At 41.0% G+C, this 20,939-nt stretch overlaps 1 long non-coding RNA gene across 1 annotated transcript; it reads left to right on the plus strand.

The window, feature by feature from the left end:
* Window positions 1-239: 239 nt before the first annotated feature.
* On the plus strand, window positions 240-1,608 carry LOC141676945 (uncharacterized). Its single transcript, XR_012557246.1, has 3 exons — window positions 240-403; window positions 525-602; window positions 1,464-1,608. It is a non-coding gene; the product is annotated as an uncharacterized LOC141676945 (long non-coding RNA).
* The last annotated feature ends 19,331 nt before the right edge of the window (window positions 1,609-20,939 follow it).

Genomic DNA, 20,939 nt, shown 5'->3' on the forward strand with positions numbered 1-20,939 from the left:
ATGCAAGTTGGCCATGCATAACCAAGTCCTAACTAGTAGTTAGGAGTGCAACTAGATGAGTAGAAGCTAACTAGAATAGTTAGTGGAATAGTGTTGAATAGTGATGGGAGACAACAAGTACACAAGCCATACTTCTCCCTTTTCTCACTTCACCACACAATCAAACCAACCCATACCTTTGCCAAATTATTGTCAAATCTGCTGCATACATCCCATATATTCATTATACACTCCCAAACTTTAGCCACAAAAGAAAACAACCACTTTTCCCTCACTTAAAGCTCTCCCATTTTTCATTCCAGCAGTTCGGATTTTCTGAGCAAGGGAGAAAGAAAAATTCATAACTCAAAATATACTCATTCAAATATCATGAAATTTTTACCATAGCTTTTCTATATCATGGGTAAGCTTCGTACCAAATTTCAGCCTCAAATTAGTTTTTTTCAATTTTATAAAAATGTTTGAATGAGGTGCTGAAAGGTAACTCCGAAATTTTAACTTGTTTCTTTGTTTTGTTTCTTAAGGATCTAGCCCTTCTAAGTGTTTTCTAAGAAAACCAAGCCTCAATCATCCTAGCACTAACCTTCCTAGTATCCAAGAAGGTATAACTTTCAACCTTTTAAGGTTTTATGGTTGAATTTAAGAGTTATGTTTGTTGTAGTGTTAAGATCCAAAGGATTGTGTTTGTTTGAGTTTGTATTGATTATGTTCTTGCTAAAGACTTGAGATGTTGAGTTGTAATCCATGTATGTGGTACTATATAGAGCATATAAGGTTCATGTGGGTGGATCTTGAGAAGTACTTGTGTTTATGATGGTTATAGGTAGTGATTGTGTTAAGATCAAGTAGTAGAAATTGAGTTTGGGCATTCTTGCACTTGATCTGTTTTCTGCAGGACATTCGGCCATGAAAATTGTTAAAATTTGAAAACCACTGGCCATGAGAAGATAGATATTGTTTTTTTGTTTCTATACATGTGTAGATCATCATGAGGAGATTTACGGTTTAGGAGTTATGGTCGTTTTAGTGTAAAACATTTATGCGATTAGCCAACTGCACTTAAGTCCACTTGCATGGTGATTTTGAAGGACTTAAAATAATTTCGAGATTCTGGAAAAATTATGAAAAATGGATATGATAGTAGAGAAGACTGTCCAAAAAGAATTTTGAGAAAATATTAATTTTTAGATTTTATGAAAATATTTTGGTAAAGCGAGCGCAAGCGAGAAACGCATAAAAACCTAGTTTTGACGCGCGTTTTCTCACGTTCGAGCTTAAAACTCGAAATGGACTTTCTAAAGCGAACGATCGATTTCAAAACTCGACCATGTTATAAAGTGAGAATATAAGTGTTGAGAATGTGACGATCGGAGATTCGTTATACTTGAGTAGTTGCGAAAGTTGCTTAATAAAAGCGAGACGTTAATCGCGTACTAACTTAGACCGTTGGTTCTTGTTTATAGATCGCCAACCAAACACCAGATACCATACCACTTCGATTACTCGAGGCAAGTTTTCGAAACCTTATCTCATAATATCCATGCTATATACATACTGTTGTGATATTGATGTCATGATTTACAGTTCAAATATATATGCTTGTCTATGATATCAATGCATACGAATTATGCGATTGTTTACGAAAACAAATTTCGTTTTACACGAGTATGAGAAATTGAAACGTATTTCAAATATAATATAGGTTAATGGGAGTTGGAAATATTTTAATAACGATTGAATTCCGGAGAGAGCCGAACGCGAACGATTTCTATTTTGATAAACAAAGTACGTTCGCGTAATTTATATATCAAGCGAACGATTGAGATTTTGACTTAAACTTCGAGAAATATTGGTTTATTCATTTAAGGGACACCCTTACTTGATTGATTATTTTATAAAGCGATACTTAAGGGATTATTAAATATAAAGAAAGTATTTAAAAATATACTGAATAGTTTATAAATCATTTCACGTTATTTAATAAAGATTTAACTATTCAAAGAGCAATTATAGGATACCAAATCCTGTTATGATTATTTGATTAAGGTGTCTCCATTCGTTGGACCTTATTCAGAAATATTTTGTATTTAAGGTTTTTTATTAATTCATTGAACCTTAATTAGAAATACTCTGTACTTAAGATTTTATCAATTTATTGAACCTTATACAAAGATGTTTTATTTATAAGATTTTATCAATTCATTGAATCCCTCTTAAATTATTATGAGACCTTAGATATTTAATATCTTCGGACTTCTAAAAACTTATTTAAAAATAGATATAGTTCCCAAAGGTACTTTCTAAATTATTCAAAAATCTTGAAAGAGATTAATCATTTGAAACGTATCAAAACCTTAGGGAACTTAGTCTAGAAGCATAAGAGTTTTGCTTCCTCGTTCAATAAAGAACAAGTGAGTAATATATGTGTCACCCTACTACAGATAGGGATTTGAAAATGATTTTAAATTCAAAACTCCGACAACTCCCAAAGATCAATTGAGTTAAAAGTGATGAATAAATCATCTTATTTACAGGTCAACTTTTAACGACCTATTCCTTCGAAAAAGGATTTTGAGCAAAAGATATAATTGTTTTGGGACTGGAATGTGGCCTGCCCGGCACGGAGTGGTATCGGGCAGTGACCAGGCGCGGAGTGGCGCATTATGCAAGCGCGGAGTGGCGCATTGTACGGTTATATGGTCTATGTGACCATTGACTTTCGGACTTGCACGACAATGGGCAACCACCGTGTAGTGTCTTGATGAGCCCAAAGGCGGCTAGGTTTGTATTCCTTCTACTAGTAGAGAAAATTTCGTATTCGGCTGATCACCGATACGTGGTTTATTCCAGTATAGTCCCTTTCTTCCATTTTGGAAAAACTGTTGTGAAATATACAACAGAGAGCCGATAAGGCTGAGTTTTAAACAAGGATATTGATGAATATATATCAAATCCATTTGAGAAATCTGCCGATAAGGCTGAGTTTAAATAAGGATGTTGATGATTATATATCAAATCCATTTGTGAAATATGCCGATAAGGCTGAGTTTTAAATTGGGATGTTGACGAATATATATCACACCCATATGAGAATCTTGGTTCGAGTAACATCTTGAGATTTTGAAATAAAATGAGTACGAGTATAAAATGATTTTGAGAAAGAGATGAATACAAGTATTCATTGGATATACTATTGTAGTTGATTTTGAGAATATTATAAATTTGTTAAGCATATAAACTTCCAGAACGCTTTGGAGATACAAAGTATAATTATTGGTTTTATTTATCCTTACATACTTAATTATGGGGATTTATACCTTGCTGAGCTATAATGCTCACCCTTGCTTTTATATATCATATCACAACAGACTACCAGCATGGATCAGACCAGGACTGCTGTCCGTAGACGGGTAAGGAAAGCTCGTGAGTTCTGTAGGCTTTTTGTGCGCTAGCCCCGTCAGGTAGATAAGTGGAGATGATTTATTTGCTACTGTTTCCAAGCGTATAACCTGTGTGTATGTGAGTTTGAATAAAAGGTCGAGTAATATTGTGAAAAGAGAATTATTTAATTAATAAGTGATCGTAACGACCCGAATTCACAACCTTGGATTTGGGGGTGTTACAATCACCAACAATCCGGGGATCTTCGATTCCGTCTAAACTCCGGCCGACAACCGGCGACTCAAACGGAACTGACAAAAACTCGATCAAACTTCAAATTCTATACACCAAAACGATCCTCTGATCATGCATAATCGGTTACTACAATCAAAATCAACTAACATATTATCTATTATTCGCAAAACTAAAAATTAAAATCCCATAAAACCAAAAACTCATTAAGCTTTCCGAAAATCAAAAATTACATATATTGTTATGGATTTAAAACTAATATATATAATTGTTGTGTTTAATAATAAGGAACGTGAGCTCCAAAGCTCGATTTGACTGCTCTTGTGTTTCGTGACTCAATCTGCCTTACAAGATGCCTACGTACCTTGCTGATTGCCAAGGATCAAGTCAAAAAACGTAGTTCTGATCTGTGGGGTGAGGCCCCTTATATAAATGTTGGGAGTCCTTGAATTGGACTTGGTATAGGAGACTTGGTGGGCAAGTCTCATAATTAGAATGGACTTTGAAGTCCTAGATAGTAGGAAACTGATTCCTTATCCTTTTAGGTCCCCTTGAGGCTAATCGATAAGGATTTATATTCTTATTGGGACTCTTCTCAACAGCTGATTTTTCCCTTATTAATTAATTACGAAATTAATTAATAATCAGGGTTTTTGGGCCTTCTTTGTTCCATCAGGCCTGATCTGGTCCATCAGGCCTGATCAGCATGTTAACCTTTCTGGTCTGAATGTCATACATCTTCTTATTGGGCCTAGCAGTTCACACCTTGTACAATTAATGCAGTATTTAATTATACTATCATAATTTATTTATCCCTATCATTTGCCCCCCAACTTTTGGGAAACATTGATTAGATTTCGCAGAAGTTAAGTCTATTCGTTCCCTTACAGGGTTTCGTTTTTCCGTAAAGTGTGGAGCGACCTACACATTTACAATGAATTTTCCTTTTATTCAGGAATTATCTTAATTTCCAGGAATTTTTCCCTTATTTCCGGGATTTTTCCCTAATTTTCTGGATTTTTCCCTAATTTTCTGGTTTTTTCCCTAATTTTCTGGGATTTTTCCCTAATTTTCTGATTTTTCAGATTTCCAGCCCTTTTTCGACCAGGATCCCAGTCGAAATTTCGACCTATATCCTAGTCGAAATAGGGGTCAGACTTGCCATCCTGATCGAAGGAATTCGACCAGGATCCACGACCTGGAATTCGACCAGGATCCTGGTCGAAATTTCGACCTGGATCTAGGTTGAAAACTCCCCCACTTTTTAGCTCCTGGTCTTGAGCCTCGACTAGGATTTCGACCAGGATTCTAGTCGAAATTTCAACCTGAATCCTGTTCGAAAATTTTTTGATTCTCTTGCTTCCTGGTCGAAGGATTTCGACTAGGATCCACGACCTGAAATTTGACCAGAATCCTAGTCGAACTTCGACCTGGATTTTTAATCCCCATTCTTGTAAGATGCTTGGTTTATTCGACCTCATTCCTGGTCGAAGTTTGGACCTCAATTCAGTCCCATTATTTCCGTTGTTTTCGTGAAAAATTTCGGGCAGGATCCACGACCTGGAATTCGACCTGAATCCTGGTCTTTTTTACCCGTTATTTTCGGGTGCCTGTTCGAAAGTTTTCGGGCAGGAATCACGACCTGGATTTTGACCTCAATCCTGGTCTTTTTTACCCGTTATTTTCGGGTGCCTGTTCGAAAGTTTTCGGGCAGGATTCACGACCTGGATTTCGACCTGAATCCTGGTCTTTCACTAGCCTTCTTCATTTGGCTTTAATTTAAGGTATTTGTATTTTCCAAATCCTAATTGGATTTGGGCCGGGCCTTCTTTATTGGGCCTTATTGGGTTTTTCCAAATCTTACCGGGCCTCTTTTATTGGGTTTTTCCAAATCTTACTGGGCCTCTTTTATTAAGCTTTTCCAAATCTTACTGGGCCTCTTTTATTGGGCTTTTCCAAATCTTACTGGGTCTCTTTTATTGGGCTTTTCCAAATCTTACTGGGCCTCTTTTATTGGGCTTTTCCCCGTTTAGAATCCTCTAGAATTCCTAGGAATATTCTGGAATATTCCTTTTTTCTGGGCTTTTTCCCATGGGCCTTTGTCCTTGATGGGCTTTTGTCCTTCCAACTTCCCTTTTCCTCTTATATAAAGGAATGAGGAGAGGCTACTACTCCTCACTTTCTCATTTCTAAGTTTTTCTTCTTTCTCCTCCTGCTAAGATTCTCAGAGCAATAACAGCAAGTCGGAGCTCAAAGCCCTTTTTTTTAGGAGCGCATCTTCAGGTAAAGTCCCTCCTTTTTTTTGTGTGCCCGTTTTAAGATATCCTGTATATGTCCTTTTTGCAGATGGCTGACAAGAAAATGACTCGCTTGGCCAAGATGAACGTGGCTAGAAAGTCCAGTGAGTTCCCTATCCGATCGAGGTATACTTCTTTAATCGACATGATCAACACTCGAGGGGACGAGTACCCGTCTGATGCGCATCTGGATGCGCACGATCATATTAGTGCTTTACGGGATCCCAAGGAGCTGGAAAAGTTGAGCAGCTGCTTCAAAATCAAGGAACCTTTTAAGCTGGTTCTTGCAGGTCCGGCCGACAGGGCCTGCCAGTGGAAGAAGGATGCGCTATGCGTCTATAGGGATACTCTAAGGGCAGGTATCAGACTCCCTTTTCAGCCATTCATTCCTTTGTTGTTGGCTGATATGGGCATCAGCCCTTGCCAACTCCCCCCAATTCTTGGAGGCTTATTCTGTGCTACCTGTCACAATGTGCCAAGCACGAGGTCCCTACTTCCGTTGCTGTTTTCAGGAAGATTTTTCAGTTCAAGAAGAGCCCTGATAAAAGTCCGGGTTGGGTTTCTCTGAACCAGTGCCCCACTATTCCCCATATCGTGAATGGGAAGTCCATCCCCGACAACAACTTGGGGTGGAAGAAATACTTTTTGTTCATTGTTTGGGAAGGTGGAGACTGGGGCTCCCTTTTTCGATCGTCCTTTGGGCTGGCCGTGAATGGGAGCCCAAATGATATAACTTTGTCTGAGGAGGAGGCTAGAGCTTTCAACCTCCTTACACAAGACAATGGGACTTCCCATTCTTGGGACCTTATCCGGGAGACCGTCCTGGTAGAACGCGGCCTCTCGCCCGTTCATAAGAAAAGTAAGTTCCCTTTCTTACCTCCTTTTTATTTCCTTCATTTTCTATTCCATTGATTTTTCAACTGACTTCGTTTGTTGCAGTGGCTGAGAAGATTGAGGAGGCTACCAAGCCTAAGGACCTGGAGACAACAGGATGAAGAGGGCTGGGAAGGTCATTAAAGACCCTCGCCTTGGTGACCGCTTCCCTGAGTTCCTCCTCCAGGCAACGGAGCCAAGCGAGGAAGGCCCCAGCCAAGTTTTGCGCACCAAGCAGAGGCCAGGGGCCTATTTTCAACCTGCTTGGGGGATCCGGGGCAAGGATTCAATCGTTGGCAGCACGGCGCTGTCCAAGGAATGGTCCAAGCGTTCCATCTCCCCAGTGGATTATCAAGACTTTGTCCTTCAATAGGACTTAGAGGGGAATGAGCTTTTCGGAGCCCAGGCTTTGGCGACGGTACGTCCTTTTCCAATGCCCTTCATACTTGTCTCTTCATGTTTCTTTTCTCATACTTTTGCTGTTTCTCTTGCAGGCTAACGCCCACTTCCAAGGGGTAATTCACCAAGCTAAGGCTTGGAAGGTTGGCCTGGAAGATGCTAACAAGAAGTTGGAGGAGGCCAACCAGAGAATAGAGGCCCTTGAAGCTCAACTGGCCTCTTCCACTTCTGACCTGGAAACAGCCCGGGCCGAAAATGTTATTCTGAAGGCGCAGAAGGATAAAGCCTTTGATGGCTGGATGGACACCCAGGAGTTCAAGGACTTGATGGTGGAGCACGATGCCCTCCTACACCCAGTTAGCTATAAGGAGGGTTGGGATGCTGCTGTGGAGGCCATCCAAGATGAATTTCCGGAAGTCCTAGAGCAGTCCTCCTTTCCTTGCCCTGTGCGAGTTCCGGAGCTGGGGGGCGTTACTAATAAGCTTGCTGATATGATCAAAGATGGCCCTTCAGGGAGCCCAAGCCACAAGAGGAAAAAACTGGAGTCTAGCTCTGGGGAGGAGGAGGCTTCATCCGAAGAAGACCCTGCGCCTGCTGCGAAGAAGATCAGGGTGGAAGAACCTCCAAGGGCTGCGCCTCAGAATCCAGTGTCTCCCGCATCCTCCAAAGCATCTGAAGGCAGTTCTGATGGAACTTCTGCAGGGAATTTCGAAGGGACCACTGAGACGTCCGAGGAGACCTCGGATAGTGGTTCCTCGGATAGTGGTTCCGAAGAATCTCAGCCTTCCGAGGCCTAATTTTTTTTTTGTATATCTTTTTTGAGACAATATGTGATTTTAGTTTATGTCAGAAGTTGTTACCCTTCGGGGCTATATTAGATATGATGTTTTCCTTATTTGCCTCTTTCTTCTTTACAATACTTAATATGCACTTAAATTTTAAGCATCCTTAGATTGAAATAATTTCAAACTCTTTAATACGAAGTCTGGTTTTCCAAAACCTTACATAGCATGGGTTCGACCCTAATCAATAATAACTTGAGAATGTAAATTCTAATAGAATATAAAGTCTTACGCAAGCAAAGCTTCAAGGTGCTTTTAAACCTGCTTGTCATAATGACAAGCGAGAATCGTACTTCGACTATCTTACACATAGTAAACCTTCAGGGTTTGTGCATGCCAGGTTCTCGGGACTTCTGAACCATCCATAGTTTCCAGCTTGTAGGTACCTCTACCCCGAATGCTCTTGACTTTGTACGGCCCTTCCCAATTCGGGGCAAGTTTTCCTTTCTGTCCTACCCCAGAAGCTTCTATCTTTCTCAAGACTATGTCACCTTGTTTGAAAAACCTTTCTTTAACCCTTAGGTTGTAGTAGAACGAAGCCTTTTTCTGATATTCTACTATCTTTGCATGAGCCTTATCTCGCACTTCATCGATTAAATCCAGGGATAACCTCTACCCTTCTTCATTCTCTTCTGCATTGAAAGCCTGAATCCTTGGAGAGGAATGTGATATCTCCACCGGAACTACTGCTTCTGCCCCATATGCCAACATGAAGGGCGTCGCTCCTATCGTGACTCTACAGGTAGTCCTATAGGCCCATAATATGGGAAGTATCTCATCCACCCAATTATTTCTTGACTTCTCGATCCTCTTCTTTAGTCCATCCAGGATTATCCGATTTGCTACCTCCGCTTGCCCATTGGCTTGCGGGTGAGCCACAGAGGTGAACCGTAACTCAATTTCATTTTCTTCACAATACTTCTTGAATTCCTCATTGTTGAATTGTGTTCCATTGTCAGTGACGAGGATACGGGGAATTCCATATCGGCACATAATGTTTTCCCACAGGAATTGTGCAACCTGCTTAGTTGTGATCTTGGCCAAGGGTTTGGCTTCGATCTACTTGGTGAAATAATCAATGGCTACAATCAGAAACTTCCTTTGTGCTGTGGCCATGGGAAAAGGCCCCAAAATATCCATTCCCCATATAGCAAAAGGAATGGGCGAGTTGATAGAGGTCAGCATCTCGGGGGGTTGTCTAACAACAGGTGCATGCTTCTGATAGCGGTCATATTTCTTCACGTATTCTTTGGCATCAGCCATCATTTCTGGCCAATAAAAGCCTAAACGAGTTATCTTATGAGCCAAGGCCCTGCCCCCCAAGTGTTGTCCACAAATACCTTCATGCACTTCTTCAAGAGCCAAGCGTGCCTCATCGGGCCTGAGACACCTCAAGTAGGGAACCACGAAAGATCTTTTGTAAAGAATCCCATCTATCAAAGAGTACTTTAGTGCCCGAACAATTAACTTCCGTGCTTCAGTTGCATCGCTTGGCAACCAACCGGTTTGAATATGAGCCTTAATGGGATCAATCCACGATGTCCCCAGGCCTATGGGAGCCACAAGCTTAACATCTATGCTTCGTGTCTTCAAAACACGGAAGTACACACTTCCTGAACTTTCTTCTATCTCAGATGAAGCAAACTTTGATAGCGCATCTGCTTTAGCATTTTCTTCCCTTGGAATGTGTTCAACATGGCATTCATTAAATTGGTTCATCACGGCCCTTACTAGGCGGACATACTTAGCCATCGTATCATCCCTTGCCTCAAATTCTCCCTTTACCTGGGATATGATCAGCTTCGAGTCTCCACGGACCTTTAAGTTTTTGACTCTAAGTGTCCCAGCTAGACCAAGGCCAGCTATCAGGGCTTCATACTCTGCCTCATTGTTTGTGGTTGGGAAGTTTAGCTTCATAGCATACTCAATTAAGAACCCATCAGGACTTTACAAAACCAACCCTGCTCCACTGGAATTTGTTTTTGATGCTCCATCAAAATAGAGAACCCAATATTCTTTCTCCTTATCATCCTTCTCTCTGTCCCCATTATCGACTCCCTTGTCTTGAGGTATGGTATCTTCTTGCCCCCCGACTTCTTGGTTGGGTATGGTACATTCCACCACGAAGTCTGCTAGTGCCTGGGCTTTTATGGCCGTACGTGGCTTATACTTGAGATCGAACTCTCCCAACTCTATTGCCCACTTAATCAATCTCCCACTTGCCTTGGGACTGTGAATGATATTTCTCAGTGGCTGATTCGTTAGCACCTCAATCTGATGAGCCTGAAAGTAAGGACGCAGTTTTCTTGAAGCCATTACCAAGGCTAGAGCAAATTTCTCAATAGTTGAATAATTTAATTCAGTACCATGTAGAATTTTGCTGACATAATACACGGGTTTCTGGACTTTTAGCTCCTCCTTAACCAACACCGCGCTCAAGGCGCTCTCTGAAACAGCCAAGTACAAGAATAAAACTTCACTCAGAACTGGCTTGGCCAACAACGGGGCCTGGGCCATATACTTCTTTAACTCTTCAAATGCCTTCTTATTTTCCTCACTCCATACAAAGTCTTTGATGCTCTTTAGCGACTTGAAGAATGACAAACACTTGTCCCCCGACTTGGAGATGAATCGTCCTAGCACAGCAACCCTTCCTGTAAGCTTCTGAACATCCTTAACAGTTTTTGGTGGTTGCATGTCCAGGATCGCCTTTATTTTATCCGGGTTAGCCTCAATTCCCCTCTTTGAGACCATCAGTCCCAAGAATTTTCCAGATCCTACTCCGAAAGCACACTTCGTAGGATTCAACATCATCTTGTGGTACCTCAGGACCTCAAAAGCTTCCCTTAAATGGGCTATATGATCAGTCTTTACTAGACTCTTGACTAACATGTCATCAACATAGACTTCCATAGTCTTACCAATAAGATCCTTAAAAATTTTATTCACCAACCTTTGATAGGTGGCTCCTGCATTTTTGAGACCAAACACCATAACAAGATAACAATAAACACCAAAGTCAGTGATAAATGATACCTTTGGAATGTCATCCTTATGCATTTTGATCTGGTTGTATCCGCTAAATCCATCCATGAAACTCAGCATCTTATGTCCAGCAGTGGCATCAATCAAAGTATCAATTCTAGGCAGCGGAAAATAGTCTTTGGGGCATGCATCATTCAGATCAGTGAAGTCTATAACCATCCTCCACTTTCCATTAGCCTTCTTCACCATTACAGGGTTTGCTAACCACTCCGGAAATTGAATCTCCTCAATGAAACCAGCCTCTAAGAGCTTTTCTACTTCCTGTTTTATGGCCTCTTGTCTTTCCGGGGCAAAATTTCTTTTCTTTTGTTTCACTGTCTTCCGGCTTGGATCTACGTTTAGCTTATGAGTAATTAACTCCGGGTCTATGCCTGGCATATCAGCTGCTGACCATGCAAACACATCACTATTTCCTTGCAAAAATTTCACTAACTTCCCTCTAAGGGGTTCCTCTAATGTGGCTCCAATGAAAGTCATCCTCTCAGGATTCTCGGGGTCTAAAGGAACCGAAACCAATTCTTCTACTGGCCTTCCTATATTCTCGTCATTTTCTCGAACATCCATATCTTCAATAGGAAGAACCTGCCCCCCGAATCCATCTGCTCTCAAAGAGGCCACATAACAGCTTCTAGCCATTTTTTGATCTCCTTTCTCTTCTCCAATCCCGTTTCGGGTGGGAAATTTCATGACTGAATGGTAGGAAGAGGGGACTGCCTTGAAGGCATGTATCCCTGTTCTCCCCATGATAGCATTATAAGTTGAACTAGCCTTTACCACCATGAAATCCAGCATCTGCGTTGCTTGTCTTGGTTCCGTACCTATGGTGGTTGGCAATTTGATTATCCCTTCCACAGGACATTCTACTCCAGCAAATCCATATATCGGCATGTCAGTTGGTGTCAACTGGGAGTCGTTATACCCCATCCTTAGAAAGGTGTCATGGAGCAAGATATCCACAAAAGCACCATTATCCACAAGGACCCTCTTAACCGGGCTATTTCCTATTATCGGTGTTGTGACCAGCGGGTCGTCATGGGGAAACTTCACACCCTCTAGGTCGGAATCATCAAAAGCCAATGTTACTTCTGTCCTGGCCCTCTTCGGGGCTTCTCCAACAATATGCATGACCTCCCTAGTATATGCCTTTCTGGAATTTTTGGACAATCCAGCAGCAGTTGGACCTCCAAAGATCGTGTTTATCACAGGTCCTCGAGGGCGTCGCGGTCCTCCAAAAATTGCATTTATAACCGGCCCTCTAGGTTGGGGATTCCGCCCCTGATCGTCTTGGTCCCTCCTACGATCTTCAAAGTTCTTCCTTCCATTATTATTTCTGTCCCCTCCATCTCCAGTATACTTGTTCAATCTTCCTTTTCGAATCAAAAACTCAATTTCATCTTTCAATTGCCTACACTCATCGGTATCATGGCCAACATCCTTGTGAAACCTGCAATACTTGCTCTTATCTAGCTTGGCAGGATCAGCCTTCAAGGGCTTAGGCCAGCGAATATCTCTATCTTTCTCAATCTCCATCAAAATCTGACTTCTAGGAGCATTCAGCTTAGCGTATTCAGTGAACTTTTGCCCAGGTCCTCCCTTCTTGGGGGTTGAATCAGGGTTTTGTTCGGTTCTAGGATATTTGTCCTTTGCAATATATTCTAAATTAGTTTTCCGCTTCTTGCCTCCAGTGGGCTCATTACTTACTACGGTCTTCCTCATACTTTCTTCAACCTTGATATACTTCTCTGCCCTCTCTTGGAGCTGCAACATGCTTTCAGGGTGACGTTTGGCCAAGGACATCTTAAAAACCTCGTCCTTAGTTCCTTGTTGCAGTGCTATCATGGCTACCTTATCATCAAGGTCCGGGACTTTTAAAGCCTCCTTTGTGAAACGATTCAGGTAATCTCTCAAGGATTCCTTAGCTCCCTGCACAAGACTCATAAGAGATGCTGAACTTTTCCCATGGACTCTTCCACTGATGAATTGCTTAATAAAAGCCTGACTTAATTCTCTGAACGATCCAATAGAGTTTGGGGGCAGGCGACTGTACCATTTTTGAGCCATACCCGCCAGGGTTTGAGGGAAGGCCCGACACTTTATAGCATCATTCACGGGTTGCAGCAGCAGTGCATTAGAGAATGTCCTAACATGATTAGCGGGGTCTCCCGTGCCATCATAGGCTATGATAGTGGGCATCTTGAATTTCCTTGAGATATGGGCATTCATTATCTCTTCTGTGAAGGGTGGAGTTGGATCATCAGGATCTCCAAGGGGAAGGAGATTGCTTGGATCAGTTCTTGGGACAACAACCCTTCTTCGTACTGGACCATCCAGGTCTATGACAGGAGAAGGATTTCTCCCCCTAGGAGGTATATGGGGTCTTGTGGCCTGGTGAGCCTCCAAATCACGCCTCAGCCTTTAGATTTCAGCCTCATGAGCCCTGATCCTTTCCTGCACTTCTTGGGGATTCGCCCCTGGGGTGCTTTGGGGGCGTTACCTTCCATCGGCCATTGGCTCTTTTCCAGGACGCCTCCTTCTCGGGGCCACTTCATCATCCGAAGATTCGGAGTCTCTCTCAGTGTAAGGACCAGAAAATTCCCGATCCTCAGGAATAGGAGCCAAACCTCGTATATAGGGGGGCGACTGCCCTCGTGCTTCGCTTCGCCCAGCATATCCACTTCCTCCAACCTCAGGGTGAAGGGGCATCCCATAAGGGGGGTTAGTAGTAACAATAGTTGAATATTCATACCCGACTGGTCGAGAATTCACAGGTATATGTACTTGTTGAACTTGAGGATTCGTACCTTGAATAGTCGGGGGAGTTGTCCCTTGTGGCTGAGGTTGAGTTGCCCCTATCTGGCCTTCCCCCTGAGTAGATGCATAAGTTGAATGGGGAGGAACCTCCACGGTTGACGAAATCACCTGGGTTGTCTCTGATGGTGTTCCTTCCTCTAGAGCTCTAATTGTTCTCCGTGTTCTCGCCATGGTTGTTGTTGTGCTTCCCCACAGTCGGCGCCAAATGTTATGGATTTAAAACTAATATATATAATTGCTGTGTTTAATAATAAGGAACGTGAGCTCCAAGGCTCGATTTGACTGCTCTTGTGTTTCGTGACTCAATCTGCCTTACAAGATGCCTATGTACCTTGCTGATTGCCAAGGATCAAGTCAAAAAATATAGTTCTGATTTGTGGGGTGAGGCCCCTTATATAGATGTTGGGAGTCCTTGAATTGGACTTGGTATAGGAGACTTGGTGGGCAAGTCTCATAATTAGAATGGACTTTGGAGTCCTAGATAGTAGGAAACTGATTCTTTATCCTTTTAGGTCCCCTTGAGGCTAATCGATAAGGATCAACATATTTGTGTTGACAATCTTGAGCTGCCAGCAATCTTTTCCGAATGAGTTCAACCTTTTCTTTTGTTTGTTGGATCAACTCTGGACCCAAAACCACCAACATATTGGGGATCTGCATCTTATACCGTACAAGGCTTCATATGGCGGCATTCCAATACTAGCATGATAACTGTTATTATAGGAGAATTCAACCAATGGTAAATGTTCGTCCCAACTTCCTTCAAAATCTAGAGCACATACTCTTAGCATGTCTTCGATAGTCTGAATTGTCCTTTCGCTTTGACCATTTGCATGCGGATGATACGCGGTACTCATATTCAACTTCGTTCTGAGACAATCTTGAAAACTTCTCCAAAATCTTGAATTAAATCCAGGATCTCTATCTGAAACTATGGATACTGGAACTACATGTCAAACTACAATTTCCTTCAGGTATAACTGAACCAACTTATCCAATGAGAATCTCTCGTTGATAGGTAGGAAATGTGCTGATTTAGTCAATCTATCAATAATGACCCAAATAGCATCATGATTTGCCTTGGTCCTCGGTAATCCATCGCAAGATATTCCCACTTCCATTCCGGAATGTCCGATGGATGTAACAGTCCACTGGGCCTTCGATGTTCTGCTTAAACTCGCTGGCAAGTGTTACACTTACTCACCCATTCAACAATCTTTTTCTTCATGCTTGGCCACCAAAAGTTTTCTCTTAAATATCTGTACATCTTCGTACTTCTGGGATGTATTGAATATCTAGAATTGTGAAAGTCTCGAAGAATTTCATCTTCAGCTCGGAAACGTTGGGTATCCATATTCTGGAAGAAAATCTTAGCATCCCTTTATCATCCTTTTGACTCCCTATATCTTCTCCTGTCAACTCATCTTATTCATGGCTTATTACTTATTCCTGACATCTTCTTATTTTCTCCAACAATTCTGGTTGAAAAGATATTGCATAGAACATATCTGTAGACATACTTGAAATACTGACTTCCATTTCAAGCTTCTCAAATTCCTTGATCAAATCCTCAGATGAACTGATCATGTTTAAGTTTTCTTTTCTTCTCACAACATCTTCCACCACATTTGCTTTTCCTGGATGATAGTTAATTGTACAGTCATAATCTTTGATCAATTCTAGCCACCTTCTATGCCTCATGTTCAATTCCTTCTGGGTAAAGATATACTTTAAACTCTTGTGGTCCGTGTAGATTTCACACTTCTCTCCATAAAGATAATTGTTAAGTGGCATTTATGTCAACTTATAACGCTTTGTAAAGCTTAGAATTGATGTTTTGTACTCAAGTTATTTATGTTTTTGATGTGTTTTTGTACTGTATTGCATTTCAGGTATAAATAAAGGATCCAGGTGATTTGGCATTATTTAGGTGCTAAATTGGTGCTACGAATGTGTCTAGGAAGTTTGCTCGTGGATTGCCATCTCAAACCAGCAAGAAAACATAAATATGAATTTTTCCAGAAGATCAGCGCACCCGCGCTGTAGTAGCGCGCAGCCCTGCCGAAGATCCAGAAAGACAGCGCGCCCGCGCCGGTGAAGCGCGCGCCCGTGCTAGGTCGGGTTTCAAGAATTCTGTTTCTATTACAATTTTGATTTCTGGACTTCTCTGCTAATCAGGGTTGCTATATAATAATAACTTAAGATCATTTTTCATAACAAGACGTACCAGAGCTTAATGAGAAGGCATAAGAAGACCGTATAGCATAATTCAACCAAGGCAAAGAGGATCTAGTTTATTCTTGTGATTCTTTATTTTAAGTTATAATCTTGGATGCTAGTTTTCTTATTTGTTGAACCTATACTCTTGTTTAACGTACTTGGTGTATTATTTATTCAGTATAAAGACTACGTTTATTATACCATGCTTTCATCGGAACCCACGTTGAGGATGAGTCCGAATATGGGCTAATCGTTATCGTGGGGTCCTAACGGATTTATTTATGGATTTCAATAGTTAATCTTGTTTCGATATCTTAGTGTGTGGTGATTATATGATATCCTAGTATTGGTTGTGCTTATTCGTCTTATGGGTGTCGCGAACATGTAAGATAGCGTGTTAAAATGAAGCGATAGTAAACTTAGAGGTTTAGAACTTGCCATGATAGCATAGGTTCATGTATTAGTTATGCATGATTCGTAGGTAATTTTAACCATCTTACTTGCCCTATGTAATCAATATAGATAACTTGTGTATTAAACCTTTGTGTTGTCAAATTCTTTGGACATATAGGGTCTTAACATACTTGGTGTCTATTCAGCTTCTATCTCTTTTATGGATGTATGGTAGTATGTTATTCGGGCAATGAAAATTGGCGTTATCAGTTTTGAGTTATCAGATTAGTGTCATCACCATTGCATGCTAAGGTTAAGAACAAGGAGGCTTTGAATGAAGTATTTAATGAAGTTAGAATCCAATGTTTATCTTAAATAATAAATCAACCCTTTATTCTCTTTAGTTATTTGCATGTTAATTAATACCTTAATTATAAAGAATACCAATTTGTTATTCGTCTTAGCATTGAATAATAACCATATCGTTGTAACATAAGTACATAAATCTTAAGTTAACTAAAAGAGTCTCTGTGGGAACAAACTGGAATTAATTCTATATTACTTGCGAACGCGTATATTTGCGTGTATTATTAGCACGTGTTTTAGCCCTGACAAGTTTTTGGTGCCGCTGCCGGGGACTCGATGTTAATTTTTAGTTTATGTGTTTGTCATCAGTGATCGTTAAAGTTTATTGACTCGAAAATTGTTACTTACTTGTTTCCTTGTCGTGTTTCAGGTACTCTAGCGAGCGTGTATGCATACGCATTCGCGGTCTCATAAAAGAACACTGGATCAAGCCAAGGAAGAAGTTGTAGTTCAACAAGAAGTTTTTGAGAAAGAAGAGGAGGTTGAGGAAGAAGAACTAGTTGTGATGGGAGATCAAGCAGAAAATCCGAAGGCTTCGATGGACTATTCTCAGCCTAAGATCAATGATATTCAGTCTAGCATTATCAAACCAGCCATCTTGGCTAACACCTTTGAGATCAAGTTGAGCACGATTTAGATGATACAAAATTTAGTTTAGTTTGGAGGTTCTCCTATAGAAGATCCCAACATGCACATTAGAGATTTCATCGAGATCTGCGACACTTTCAAGTTCAATGGGGTTACTGAAGATGCTATAAAGATGAGACTTTTCTTATTCTCTCTGAGGGATAAGGCTAAGTGTTGGTTACATTCTCTTCCAGCAGGCTCTGTTACTACTTGGGAGGATCTTGTTCAAAAGTTTCTCACTAAGTTCTTCCATATGGCAAAGATGGATGCAATCGGGAATGCTCTTACTAAGTTTGCGCAGCAATCTGGAGAATCTTTATGTGATGTTTGGGACCATTATAAAGAGATGCTTAGGAAGTGCCCACACTATGGCATGCCTGATTGGATGATCATTAATTATTTTTACAATGGTTTAGGCACACAGTCTATACCTATGCTCGATGCAGCGTCTGGTGGAGCCTTATGGGCCAAAAGCTATAATAAAGCTAATGAGTTGATTGAGCTAATGGAAGCTAATGAATACCAGAATCCAACGCAGAGAATATCGCAAGTCAAGGTAGCAGGAATTCTGGAAGCGAATACAGCTACTGCTATAGCTGCTCAACTTCAAGCTTTGACGATGAAAGTGGATCCTTTGGCTAATTTTGAAGTTAATCAGATCACTGGTGTTTGCGAGCTTTAGGCAGGGGCACATGAGACTGAGCAGTGTGCTATTTCTAGTGAATAAGCTCAATTTGTGAGAAATTTTCAGAGGTCAGAACAGCAAGCTCCAGCCACTTATCATCCCAACAACCGGAATCATCCAAATTTCAGCTGGAACAATAATCAGAATGCGGTGCAACAATCTTATCATCCATACACAGCGAAGCAGTATAACCCTCTTGGTTTTCAACAATCGCAATATGCACCAAGACAAAAAATTCAACTTTAGCAGCTACCACAAGCTAATGAAAAATCTAAATTGGAGGAGTTGAGGCTCATGTGTAAGAGCCATGCAGTTTTTATCAAGATCTTGGAGAATCAAATTGGGCAGATTACTAATGCCTTGCTGAATCGTCAACCGGGTACACTACCCAGTGATACTGAACTGCTAGACAAGAGGGAAGCTAAGGAGCAGGTTAAGGCAATTACGTTGAGGTCTGGAAAGGTTGTGAATCCTGAAAAATCTAAAGTTCCAGAATCTGAAGTTGTGGCTGAAGAAGATGAGCTGAAGGAAGAAGAAGTGGAACCAAGGAAGAAAATTGTTGTCAACACTCTTCTTGAGGGTAATACATGGGAAAAATAGTCTATCCTCCACCTCCTTTTCCTACGAGGCTGCAGAAGCAAAAGCTGGATAAGCAATTTGCTAAGTTCTTGGAAGTTTTCAAGAAACTTCACATCAACATACCTTTTGCTGAAACTCTTGAACAAATGACTAGTTATGTGAAGTTCATGAAAGGTATTCTCTCTCGGAAATTGAAGCTCGATGACTTAGAGACCATCGCTCTAACAGAGAAATGCAATACAGTGTTGTGCTGCAACAAAAGTTGCCTCCGAAGCTTAAAGATCCTGGAAGCTTCACTATTCCTTGCACCATTGGAAAAGTGTCATTCGTTAAATGCTTATGTGACTTGGGAGCTAGCATCAACTTGATACCTTTGTCTATCTTTAAGAAGTCGGGTCTACCTGTAGTTGGCCGATCACTCTATTACATATCCACGAGGCATTGTGAAAGATGTATTGGTCAAGTTGGACAAACTCATCTTTCCTGTTGACTTTGTTATTCTTGATTTCGAGGAAGATAAGAAGATTCCCATAATCTTGGGGAGACTTTTCTTGGCTACTGGCTGAACCTTGATTGATGTGTAGAAGGATGAGCTCACTATGCGAGTTCAGGATCAAGATGTCACCTTCAATGTTTTTAATACCATGAAATTCCCTACTGATAAAGATAAGTGCTTTAAGGTGGAGTTGGTCAAATCTGTGGTTACTTCAGAATTGATCATGTGCTAAAATCAAATGCCTTAGAGAAAGCCTTATTGGGGGATTCAGATAGTGAAGATGATGAAAGCGACCAGTAGTTACAATATTTGAATGCTTCTTCATGGAAGCGAAGATTAGAAATGCCATTTGAATCTCATGGATTGGAAGAGTTGAAAAATTGTCCAAAGCCCCTTAAGCAATCTACTAAGGAAGCTCCTACTCTTGAGCTTAAGCCTTTTCCTGAACATTTGAGGTATGCGTTTTTAGGTGATGCATCTACTTTGCCTGTTATTATTGCATCTGACCTTTCAGGTAGCGATGAGGAAAAACTTTTGAGAATTCTTAGAGAGTTCAAATCGGCAATTGGATGGACTATAGCAGATATCAAGGGAATCAACCCTTCTTATTATATGCACAAAATTCTGCTAGAGGAAGGAAGCAAGCCTACTGTTGAGCAATAGAGAAGGCTGAATTTGATCATGAAAGAGGTGGTGAAGAAGGAAATCCTCAAGTGGCTAGATGCAGGGATCATCTATCCCATTTATGACAGTTCTTGGGTGAGCTCAGTTCAGTGTGTGCCAAAGAAAGGGGGTATCACTGTGGTTGCGAATGAAAAGAATGAGCTCATTCCTACGCGAACAGTCACGGGGTGGAGAATTTGCATGGATTACAGAAAGTTGAACAAAGCTACAAGGAAATATCACTTCCCTCTTCCTTTTATTGATCAGATGCTTGATAGATTGGTTGGGCATAAGTACTATTATATTCTCGATGGCTATTCGAGTTATAATCAGATTTGTATCATCCCAGAAGATCAAGAGAAGACTACCTTCACATGTCCTTTTGGTACTGTTGCATTCAGGAGAGTTTCTTTTGGGCTATGTGGTACACCAGCTACATTTCAGAGATGCATGGTGGCTATCTTCTCTGATATGATTGGAAATAATGTAGAAGTGTTCATGGAAGACTTCTCTGTCTTTGGAACTTCTTATGATGAATGCTTGCACAATCTTGGGTTAGTGCTGAAAAGGTGCGTTGAGACCAATCTGGTTCTTAATTGGGAGAAATGTCATTTTATGGTGCACCAATGCATCATTCTTGGTCACAAGGTCTCTAGTAAGGGTCTTGAGGTGGATAAAGCCAAAGTGGGGGTCATTGAAAATCTTACCCCACCAATTTCTGTTAAGGGAATTCGCAGTTTTCTTGGTCATGCGGGTTTCTATAGGCGTTTCATCAAGGATTTCTCTAAGATTTCTAAGCCGTTGTGAAATTTTCTAGAGAAAGATGTTCCTTTCAAGTTTGATGACGAGTGCCTGGATGCTTTCGAGAGCTTAAAGAAGAGTTTGATCACGACACCGGTCATAACTGCACCTGATTGGTCTGAACCATTTGAAATGATGTGCATTGCAAGTGACTATGCAGTTGAAGCAATTCTTGGACAAAAGAAGAACAACATATTTCATGTGATCTA

This window comes from Apium graveolens, chromosome 8 (genome assembly GCF_009905375.1).
Source record: "Apium graveolens cultivar Ventura chromosome 8, ASM990537v1, whole genome shotgun sequence".
Lineage (NCBI taxonomy): Eukaryota > Viridiplantae > Streptophyta > Magnoliopsida > Apiales > Apiaceae > Apium > Apium graveolens.